Source organism: Bombina bombina, chromosome 7, assembly GCF_027579735.1.
Source record: "Bombina bombina isolate aBomBom1 chromosome 7, aBomBom1.pri, whole genome shotgun sequence".
NCBI classification, from domain to species: Eukaryota; Metazoa; Chordata; class Amphibia; order Anura; family Bombinatoridae; genus Bombina; species Bombina bombina.
In genome coordinates this window covers 342,005,419-342,016,464 of record NC_069505.1, presented here as the reverse complement: position 1 = coordinate 342,016,464, position 11,046 = coordinate 342,005,419, and positions in this window count along the sequence as shown.

Sequence of the window (11,046 nt, the reverse complement as noted above, 5' to 3'; positions counted from 1 at the left end):
CTAGGCATATTATGCAGATTCTAACTAATTATTGGTATTATAATCTTGGGGAACGTTTAGAAAAACGGCAGGCACTGTGTTGGACACCTTTTTCAGATGGGGGCCTTTCTAGTTATAGACAGAGCCTCATTCTGGGACTGTATAGGGGTTAAATGTAAAAACGGCTCCGGTTCCGTTAATTTAAGGGTTAAAGCTCTGAAATTTGGTGTGCAATACTTTAAATGCTTTAAGACACTGTGGTGAAATTTTGGTGAATTTTGAACAATTCCTTCATACTTTTTCACATATTCAGTAATAAAGTGTTTTCCGTTTGAAATTTAAAGTGACAGTAACGGTTTTATTTTAAAAAGTTTTTTGTGCTTTGTTGACAAGTTTAAGCCTGTTTAACATGTCTGTATCATCAGATAAGCTATGTTCTATATGTATGAAAGCCAATGTGTCTCCCCATTTAAATTTATGTGATAATTGTGCCATAGTATCCAAACAAAGTAAGGACAGTATTGCAACAGATAATGATATTGCCCAAGATGATTCCTCAAATGAGGGGAGTAAACATGATACTACATCATCCCCTACTGTGTCTACACCAGTTATGCCCACACAGGAGGCCCCTAGTACATCTAGTGCGCCAATACTTATTACCATGCAACAATTAACGGCTGTAATGGATAACTCCATAGCAAATCTTTTATCCAAAATGCCTACTTATCAGAGAAAGCGCGATTGCTCTGTTTTAAACACTGAAGAGCAAGAGGATGCTGATAACTGTTCTGACATACCCTCACACCAATCTCAAGGGGCCATGAGGGAGGTTTTGTCTGATGGAGAAATTTCAGATTCAGGAAAAATTTCTCATCAAGCTGAACCTGATGTTGTGACATTTAAATTTAAATTAGAACATCTCTGCGCACTGCTTAATGAGGTGTTATCTACTCTGGATGATTGTGACAATTTGGTCATTCCAGAGAAATTATGTAAGATGGACAAGTTCCTAGAGGTTCCGGTGCCCCCCCGACGCTTTTCCTATACCCAAGCGGGTGGCGGACATAGTAAATAAAGAGTGGGAAAGGCCCGGCATACCTTTTGTTCCCCCCCCTATATTTAAGAAATTATTTCCTATAGTCGACCCCAGAAAGGACTTATGGCAGACAGTCCCCAAGGTCGAGGGGGCGGTTTCTACTCTAAACAAACGCACTACTATTCCTATCGAAGATAGTTGTGCTTTCAAAGATCCTATGGATAAGAAATTAGAGGGTTTGCTTAAAAAGATTTTTGTACAGCAAGGTTACCTTCTACAACCAATTTCATGCATTGTTCCTGTCACTACGGCAGCGTGTTTCTGGTTCGAGGAACTAGAAAAATCGCTCAGTAAAGAATCTTCGTATGAGGAGGTTATGGACAGAGTTCAAGCATTTAAATTGGCTAACTCTTTTGTTTTAGATGCCGCTTTGCAATTAGCTAGATTAGCGGCGAAAAATTCAGGGTTTGCTGTCGTGTCGCGCAGAGTGCTTTGGCTAAAGTCTTGGTCAGCGGATGTGTCTTCCAAGACAAAATTGCTTAATATTCCTTTCAAAGGTAAAACATTATTTGGACCTGATTTGAAAGAGATTATTTCAGACATCACTGGGGGAAAGGGCCACGCCCTCCCACACGATAGGTCTTTTAAGGCTAATAATAAGCCTAATTTTCGTCCCTTTCGCAGAAACGGACCAGTCTCTAATTCTGTATCCTCTAAGCAAGAGGGTAATACTTCACAACCCAAACCAGCCTGGAAACCAATGCAAGGCTGGAACAAGGGTAAGCAGGCCAAGAAGCCTACCACTGCTACCAAAACAGCATGAAGGGATAGCCCCCGATCCGGGACCGGATCTAGTGGGGGGCAGACTTTCTCTCTTTGCTCAGGCTTGGGCAAGAGATGTTCAGGATCCTTGGGCGCTAGAAATAGTTTCTCAAGGTTATCTCCTGGAATTCAAGGAACTACCCCCAAGGGGAAGGTTCCACAGGTCTCAATTATCTTCAAACCAAATAAAGAGACAGGCATTCTTACATTGTGTAGAAGACCTGTTAAAGATGGGAGTGATACATCCAGTTCCAATAAGAGAACAAGGAATGGGATTTTATTCCAATCTGTTCATAGTTCCCCAAAAAGAGGGAACATTCAGACCAATTTTGGATCTAAAGATCCTAAACAAATTTCTCAGGGTACCATTGTTCAAAATGGAAACTATTCGAACGATCCTACCTACTATCCAGGAAAATCAATTTATGACTACCGTGGATTTAAAGGATGCGTACCTACATATTCCTATCCACAAGGAACATCATCAGTTCCTAAGGTTCGCTTTTCTGGACAAGCATTACCAGTTTGTGGCACTTCCATTTGGATTAGCCACTGCTCCAAGGATTTTCACAAAGGTACTAGGGTCCCTTCTAGCGGTTCTAAGACCAAGGGGCATTGCAGTAGTACCTTACTTGGACGACATCCTGATTCAAGCGTCGTCCCTGTCAAAAGCAAAGGCTCATACGGACATCGTCCTAGCCTTTCTCAGATCTCACGGATGGAAGGTGAACAAAGAAAAAAGTTCTCTGTCCCCGTCAACAAGAGTTCCCTTCTTGGGAACAATAATAGATTCCTTAGAAATGAGGATTTTTCTGACAGAGGTCAGAAAATCAAAACTTCTAAGCTCTTGTCAAGTACTTCATTCTGTTCCTCGTCCTTCCATAGCGCAGTGCATGGAAGTAATAGGATTGATGGTTGCAACAATGGACATAGTTCCTTTTGCACGAATTCATCTAAGACCATTACAACTGTGCATGCTCAGACAGTGGAATGGGGATTATACAGACTTGTCTCCGACGATTCAAGTAGATCAAAAGACCAGAGATTCACTCCGTTGGTGGCTGACCCTGGACAATCTGTCACAGGGAATGAGCTTCCGCAGACCAGAGTGGGTCATTGTCACGACCGACGCCAGCCTAGTGGGCTGGGGCGCGGTCTGGGAATCCCTGAAAGCTCAGGGTCTATGGTCTCGGGAAGAGTCTCTTCTCCCGATAAACATTCTGGAACTGAGAAGCGATATTCAATGCTCTCAGAGCTTGGCCTCAACTAGCAAAGGCCAAATTCATAAGGTTTCAGTCAGACAACATGACGACCGTTGCATATATCAATCATCAGGGGGGAACAAGGACTTCCCTGGCGATGAAAGAAGTGACCAAGATAATTCAATGGGCGGAGGATCACTCCTGCCACTTGTCTGCGATCCACATCCCAGGAGTGGAAAATTGGGAAGCGGATTTTCTGAGTCGTCAGACATTCCATCCGGGGGAGTGGGAACTCCATCCGGAAATCTTTGCCCAAATAACTCAATTATGGGGCATTCCAGACATCGATCTGATGGCGTCTCGTCAGAACTTCAAGGTTCCTTGCTACGGGTCCAGATCCAGGGATCCCAAGGCGACCCTAGTAGATGCACTAGTAGCACCTTGGACCTTCAACCTAGCTTATGTATTCCCACCGTTTTCTCTCATCCCCAGGCTGGTAGCCAGGATCAATCAGGAGAGGGCCTCGGTGATCTTGATAGCTCCTGCGTGGCCACGCAGGACTTGGTATGCAGACCTGGTCAATATGTCATCGGCTCCACCATGGAAGCTACCTTTGAGACAGGACCTTCTTGTTCAGGGTCCATTCGAACATCCGAATCTGGTTTCCCTCCAACTGACGGCTTGGAGATTGAACGCTTGATTTTATCAAAGCGTGGGTTTTCAGATTCTGTAATAGATACTCTGATTCAGGCTAGAAAGCCTGTAACTAGAAAAATTTACCATAAAATATGGAAAAAATATATCTGTTGGTGTGAATCTAAAGGATTCCCATGGAACAAGATAAAAATTCCTAAGATTCTATCCTTTCTACAAGAAGGTTTGGAGAAAGGATTATCTGCAAGTTCTCTGAAGGGACAGATCTCTGCTTTATCTGTTTTACTTCACAAAAGACTGGCAGCTGTGCCAGATGTTCCAGCATTTGTTCAGGCTCTGGTTAGGATCAAGCCTGTTTACAGACCTTTGACTCCTCCCTGGAGTCTAAATCTAGTTCTTTCAGTTCTTCAAGGGGTTCCGTTTGAACCCTTACATTCCGTAGATATTAAGTTATTATCTTGGAAAGTTTTGTTTTTGGTTGCAATTTCTTCTGCTAGAAGAGTTTCTGAGTTATCTGCTCTGCAGTGTTCTCCGCCCTATCTGGTGTTCCATGCAGATAAGGTGGTTTTGCGTACTAAGCCTGGTTTTCTTCCGAAAGTTGTTTCCAACAAAAATATTAACCAGGAGATAGTTGTACCTTCTTTGTGTCCGAATCCAGTTTCAAAGAAGGAACGTTTGTTACACAATTTGGACGTAGTCCGTGCTCTAAAATTCTATTTAGAGGCTACTAAAGATTTCAGACAAACATCTTCCTTGTTTGTTGTTTATTCTGGTAAAAGGAGAGGTCAAAAAGCGACTTCTACCTCTCTTTCCTTTTGGCTTAAAAGCATTATCCGATTGGCTTATGAGACTGCCGGACGGCAGCCTCCTGAAAGAATCACAGCTCACTCCACTAGGGCTGTGGCTTCCACATGGGCCTTCAAGAACGAGGCTTCTGTTGACCAGATATGTAAGGCAGCGACTTGGTCTTCACTGCACACTTTTGCCAAATTTTACAAATTTGATACTTTTGCTTCTTCGGAGGCTATTTTTGAGAGAAAGGTTTTGCAAGCCGTGGTGCCTTCCATTTAGGTGACCTGATTTGCTCCCTCCCTTCATCCGTGTCCTAAAGCTTTGGTATTGGTTCCCACAAGTAAGGATGACGCCGTGGACCGGACACACCAATGTTGGAGAAAACAGAATTTATGCTTACCTGATAAATTACTTTCTCCAACGGTGTGTCCGGTCCACGGCCCGCCCTGGTTTTTTAATCAGGTCTGATGAATTATTTTCTCTAACTACAGTCACCACGGTATCATATGGTTTCTCCTATATATATTTCCTCCTGTCCGTCGGTCGAATGACTGGGGTGGGCGGAGCCTAGGAGGGATTATGTGACCAGCTTTGCTGGGACTCTTTGCCATTTCCTGTTGGGGAAGAGAATATCCCACAAGTAAGGATGACGCCGTGGACCGGACACACCGTTGGAGAAAGTAATTTATCAGGTAAGCATAAATTCTGTTTTCAAATAAAAAATTATTTTTCTTCAAAATGAATTCAATACTTTTTTTTGGGGGGGCGGAGCCGGCAGCTCAACTGGTAGGACGTGTGGAGATAGAGCTCTGGCCACAAAAGTGATATTTTAGCTTATATAACCCTCTAAATGCAGCAAAATTGCCCAAAAAACATCTAGGGCAACTAATACAGTCACCTGGCACTGCTCCTTGCCCGTTTTTACAGAAATTTGCAACCACAAAACTAGGCCGCTTGGGAGCTCCAGAACATTTCACAGGAAAGGCCGCGGTCGCGGCCCACATCGGCACACGCAGTTAAGCTTCCACAGATGAAAACACGCCTGACAGCTACAAGACCCTCTCCTAAAGCCACCGGACCACCAAGCACTCTGGGAGAGGTGAATATACTGGCCAGTAATCCGATTTTCATAATACTATAGGCACAGTAACCCTAACGGCATCCCACGTGGCAGCTTGTAAGTAGTCAGCAGCTTGGTTTTTTTTTCCATTAAGAGACACTTAATTTAGGCTTACTAGATTTGGCTTTTTGGCCATTATTCTACCTTCTATTGAAATATTGTATACAGCTGCTGCCCCACTGTGACTTTATTTGGACTGCCTTGCAACTTTGTGAGTGGCAAATAGAAGCCATTACCTTACATCTTCACACACTTTATTATTGTTCCTTATAATGTGAAAATCTCTGCTTGGAAGTATGTAGACTGAAATATACCTCATTTATTTTGCTCTCATATTTGGACATTTTGCTCTATATTAATCCTCCATACGCCTAAATTTGATAACGTTAGTTTCTGTGCAGCAAAACCCTTTGATTGACACTAAGGGGAACTGTGCCTTATTTGCAAATTGCTGTATAGCTGTACACTTTTGAAAAAGACCCTCAGCGCCAGAATTAAAGGCGAACACTACTTTAAGGAACTATTGCAACACCAGATTTCATTGATTCCTGGGGCCAGATTTGACACCCTCCCCCCTTTCCCGCTACCCTCAGTGGTGACGGGTCATACCCCATCTCCTTCTTCCTGCTTCGCCCAAAAGGGGGCACTCCCTCAGGAGGGTGCCATACATGATCCCTGATCCTACATAACAACTACCCCAGCGGAGGTCTGGAAGTCATATATTGCACCAACAGCAACATATGTGAAAGATAAGGAACACCTTATGAGAATCAGCAGCGCCCTCCTCTCCTAAAAATGTGTTGCTAATTGTATTGCCTAAGGGGAGGGGAGGCTCTTCAGGCCCCGGATCCTATTACATATACACATTACTTTGGTTTATTCTGCAACACCAGTTTACAAATTTTTGATCTTCTAACTGTGGCTTGTGCTCTTGATTATCGGTTGTGCCACTTGTAGACCTGAAAATGGCACAATCCAACAAACGGAAACCAAAGCCAGCAGTTGGCCCTAAAAGGACTGTGGTGCACCATTTCAACCCTATGCTACTATCTACGAATGAAGACTCACAAGACAGCTCCAATACCTCAACGCCTGGATCAGATCTGGTATCCAATACCCTTCAGGCCCTCCAAGATGCAGCCCCAACAACTGTAATACCTTTGTTTATACTATCATCTTTGCAATCTTTACTTGAGGCACACCACTCCTCTTTTCAGTCCCAAATAACTGCCTCGCTGGCTGAGATGCGGCGAGATCTGATGTCTACTTCAGAAAGAGTGGACACAGTTGAGAGGAAACAGGAAGACATGGCAGTTGAACAAGCTAATGTCCTAGCATATGCCCAGAGTTTGGCGGAACAGCTTATTATGCTAGAAAACAAAGTGGCGGATGCTGAAGACCGATCCCGTCGGAATAATCTGCATCTCAGGGGGATTCCTGAAAGTGTATCCTCTAGTGACTTGGTCACCCACCTTTCTGAATTTTTCAACCTTCTGGCACCACCGGTGAACCCAAATGAGGGACTCATCGATAGGGCACACAGGGCCCTGCGCCCTAGAAGTCTAGCAACTGATAAACCAAGAGATGTCATTGTGCGGCTGCACTTCTATACCTATAAAGAGCGGCTAGTAAGAGCTTCTATGTCCAAACCTACTTTACCAGAGCAGTTTCAGGACATCACCATCTTTGCCGATCTCTCTCACCACACCCTTCAGCAGCGAAAGTCTTTTGGAAGTTTCACCAAGTTTCTTAGGACCAACAACATAAAATACAGATGGGGTCATCCGACAAGACTTTTTGTTCTCAAAGATAATCAGCAGTATGTTGTTACCACTCTTGAACAAAGTCAAAACCTTCTGCAGAGATGGAGTTCTACATCTTCATCTCCACCTGACATTCCACTCCAAAGCTCTTTGAACCCTCTGGTCCCACAATGGGGCCCTCTCCCCCAAAGACCACCCAGAGACTTAGCTGCAACTAATCAGGTCCGAGCAGATGGTAATGACTGCACATGAGGTATAGGGGAGATGGAGTATCTCCACCTCTTCACTGCTCCCTAACCACCTGTAAATATAACTTGCAAATGACTTTTCATTACTAAATGTTTTTTCTCCTTAGGTTTTGATGTATGCAAAGTCTTTAATTCTAAGTGTATATGTGTCTATTCCTTATTCTACTCACCCCCTTTTCTTTCTTTTTTTTTTCTTTTCTTCTCTTTTTTCTTTTTTTTTCTCTCTCACCTCCCCATGTCTCACCTCCCAATGGGGATATCTTTTCTTATCTACTCTGGGAGCTTGGGAAATACCTGAGTTCTTGGGAACATATCTATACTATACTATTGTCAGTGTGCTATGTTTTACCTAGAACGTGAAATGGCCACATACTGGAGGTGCACCACTGAGTGCACCGCTTCGTGGTGGCCCCACTTTCACATGCATTGTTTTCTTAGAGATGTCATTTATTTTCTAGTTAAACTATATTACAGATGGTGTACACTGCGTTGTATATGCCACTTGTGATTCATGGTGCCTCTTTCGGTGACATCTCCCCCCATCTATCTTGCGATGGGCTTGGGCACTGTTTGCCGTCTACAACACCTGGAGGTATCGTGCTCTCCAACTGGCATATTGGTTCTTTAGGATTTAACTGTTAGTGTTTTGAGGATGCCTTACACCCATTGCATTGTACAGATTATATGTTATTCTTATCACAGCTGTTATTGTAATGTTTGGGTACTATAAATGTTTGCCCGGTTGGCGGGGTGGATGCATTCTTCCAACTGACGGCCTGATTTACCAATACAGTTGATATCTTCTTACATTGTATTACCTTTTATATGTTACCTGTTTATGTTGAGCCGCATCCCGGCTGATATATTCTACACTGTCTGGGCCGTCCTGTGCTGCATGCTCCCTCCACCATTACCACACTATTAAACCTACCTCTTACTGGATGGGTTGATGAACTGCCTGTGATTTTCAGAGGTGTGGGGGTAGGGTGCTGCACAGGTAGCTTGTTTGCCTTTTCAACCTAGATTTTCACTGTTATGTTGCTGTTTAATAATCCCTACTATTGCATTAATAGATCTGGTTCAAAATTGATTTTGTTTCTTCCCATTCTTCCCTTTTTTTGCCCCTTCCTTCTTTCCCACTTTGATTCTCCCCTCTTACTCTTTATCCACTTTGTCAATCTCTCTTCCCCTGATCCGGAGTCTGTGTGCTTATCCCTTCCCCTCCTCCTCATCTCACACTTTTTCCTTTCTCTCTCCTGTCAAGCTCTCTCAATGATGTTGATTTAATAACTAAACTGCCAGCTGGCACTGGCTACTACTCCCCCCACTTAAAGTACTCTGGAAACATGTTCTAGAGACTGCATACGCGGTTTACCTTGTTTATATACCGCACCCTTGTACTCCTATTTGACTGTTTGTATATTTTATCTTAGATATTATTTATACCAGCATTATTTTCTTTTATTTTTGAGACTGTGTTGAGTTGTATTTACCCTAATTACTCCTTTTTCCCCTTTTTTTTTTTTTTTTCTCCTCCTTTGTCTTACACCCTATTTGTCCTTCCCCTAATTACCCCCTTTGTCTAGTGCACCCTACCTCCTTTTTTTTGATAACCCACCCGACCCTAGCCTATAGCAGGAGGAAACACAATTGTAACCATGCCATTCTGTTGTGTCACTCACAATGTGAGAGGACTCAACTCTCCGACTAAGCGCAGTCTCTGCCTTAGGTCTTTGGCCAAGTCTGGTGCCCATCTGGTTTTCCTCCAGGAGACCCATTGGGTAAAAGGCGCAAAGATTCCCATCCAGTCTAAATTGTATCCGATAGTTGAAACTGCTAGTTTCTCTCAGAAATCAAGAGGAACGGCTATTCTCATACATAAAGATGTCTCATATGAGAGTGTTTTTGTTGACTCTGACCCTCAGGGGCGATACTTGATTCTTGTCTGTAAGCTGGACGGTGCACTGTATACGCTGGCCTCCTACTATGGACCTAATAAGCAGCATATCCGGTTTCTGCGTAAGTTCCTCCAGAAATTGGAGACTTTGCATCAGGGCCTCTTGCTTCTCGCTGGGGATTTCAATATTATATGGGACCCCAATCTGGATAGGCGATCGGACACCCCCCGCAAATTCCCTAAGCCAATGGCTGAATTATCGCACCAATTTCGGAATTTAATCTACCGCTTTAACCTATTTGACATCTGGCGTGCCCTTAACTCGACTGCTCTGGATTATACTTACTTCTCTCCAGTACATCGCTCGTATTCGCGTTTAGATTTTTTCTTTTGTGACCCGGGTCTTCTGGATGGTGTGACTCGTGCTTGGATCCCTCAATGCTCATGGTCTGACCATGACCCTGTTTATATTAATTTGCGATCCTCCATGGAACTTCAACGAGCGTCAACATGGCGCTTGCATCCCCACTTGTTCTCAACTCCTGGAATGGAAGCTTCCATTGCCGGAGACATTACCGAGTTTCTAGCTTTAAATAATACCGGTGAAGTAGACGACTTCACTCTGTGGGCTGCACTGAAAGCGTATATCTGAGGGTCGTTCATAAAAATAGCAGCAGCCGAGAAAAAACGCAAAGGGGAAACCCTCGCACAGCTTACTATGAGCCTCCGGAAGATTTCTGGGGAACATAAAGCGAACCCCACAGATACGCTGTCCAAACAACTAATGGATCTTAAGGCTCGTATAGTACGCTTGGAGTCTGAGAGGTCAGCCGTGAGACTTCTACGGCTTAAAGAAATATACTATCACAAAGGCAATAAAGCCGATAGATTATTGGCTAATAGATTACGCCAAAAAACGGCGGCAGCACGTATCCCCCTGTTGAAGGTAGATGGACGGTGCGTTATAAAACCCACAGATATTGGCAATGCCTTTGCGGACTATTATGCCGCCCTCTATAATCTGAAACAGGACGGCTCAATTTGCCCCCCAACATCTGAGAGTGTTGGGACGTTTCTAACTTCGTTGAACCTCCCTTCGGTTCCCCAAGATCGCATTGACTCATTGCAGAATCCCATCTCGCTAATAGAGATTAAAAAAGCTATCAAATCTCTCAAGGCCTTTAAATCACCAGTACCAGACGGCTTCTCTGACCTATTTTATAAAAAGTTTCAAACCCAGCTACTCCCCATTCTAGGACTTTTTTTTACGCTATCAAGCGAGTGGGGTACCTTCTCGGCTGAATTTTTACAGGCCACTATCATTACCCTCCCGAAACAAGGAAAGAATCTGACCCTTTGTGGCAGCTATAGGCCGATTTCACTACTGAATCTTGACGTTAAGCTGTACGCCAAGATCCTAGCCTCGCGCCTCAATTCCTTACTACCAGAGCTGGTCAGACCAGATCAGGTGGGCTTTGTCTTACACCGGCAGGGCCCAGATAATACAAGACGTCTCCTGAATGTCTACCT